The sequence below is a fragment of the Pelodiscus sinensis genome, chromosome 19 (genome assembly GCF_052426305.1).
Source record: "Pelodiscus sinensis isolate ZL-2025 chromosome 19, ASM5242630v1, whole genome shotgun sequence".
Lineage (NCBI taxonomy): Eukaryota > Metazoa > Chordata > Testudines > Trionychidae > Pelodiscus > Pelodiscus sinensis.
The window spans coordinates 8,770,516-8,771,407 of NC_143070.1; positions in this window are offsets into that span (position 1 = coordinate 8,770,516).

Genomic DNA, 892 nt, shown 5'->3' on the forward strand with positions numbered 1-892 from the left:
AGGGGGGCATAGAGTTTCCCTGGTGTTGGCCAGAGTGGCCACCAGGGAAACCTGGGGAGGGCTAGCCTCCCACTAGTTCGAACTAAAGGGCTACACAGCCCTTAGTTCGAACTAGCTAGTTCGAACTAGGCGTTAGTCCTCGTAAAATGAGGTTTACCTAGTTCGAACTAAGCGCTCCGCTAGTTCGATTCAAATTCGAACTAGCGGAGCGCTAGTGTAGCACCTATTAAAGTTAGTTCGAACTAACGTCCGTTAGTTCGAACTAACTTTGTAGTGTAGACATACCCTCTGTGTGTTACACAGCGTGTGTGACCCCACGGGGCTGTGCTTCTCCGACAAAGCTCGGGGCCCGCTGGGCTGTAAGACGCTCGCGTTTGGGCAGCGCGGATGGAACAATCCAGTTTGGAAGCACAATAAAGTTCTGTGTCCGCGTGTGGGGCTGTGTCTGTGCTGGCGAGCGGGAGGCCGGGGATGAGACGCTGCCGAGATTTCCTGCCCCCACCAGGGACAGAGGGGAGCACACTTGCGGGGGATGGGCCCCTACCCAGGGCTGCAGAGGGAAGGGAGGGGAGGTCTTGGACTCCTCACAGGGATGGTTTGGCCCAAATTTCTGCACCAAGTCCCCCCTCCACTGAGCGTTTCTCTGCCCCGAGAACTCCCAGGCCACGTCCAGGCCTGCGCTGCGTCTCGGGAGCTAGAGCAGCTTGAGTGTTAGGTCACGCCCAGCCTGGCCTGTGAGCTCGCTGGCAGGGCACAGGAACCGCCAGGCCATGCCGGCCCGTCTCTGCGACTGCCCCGCGCTCCGGGGTCTCAGCTTTCGCGGGGTGTTCACCTGCGACTCCAGCCGCCCTGTCTGTGACGAAAACCTGAAAGTGGTGGCCACATGGGGAGG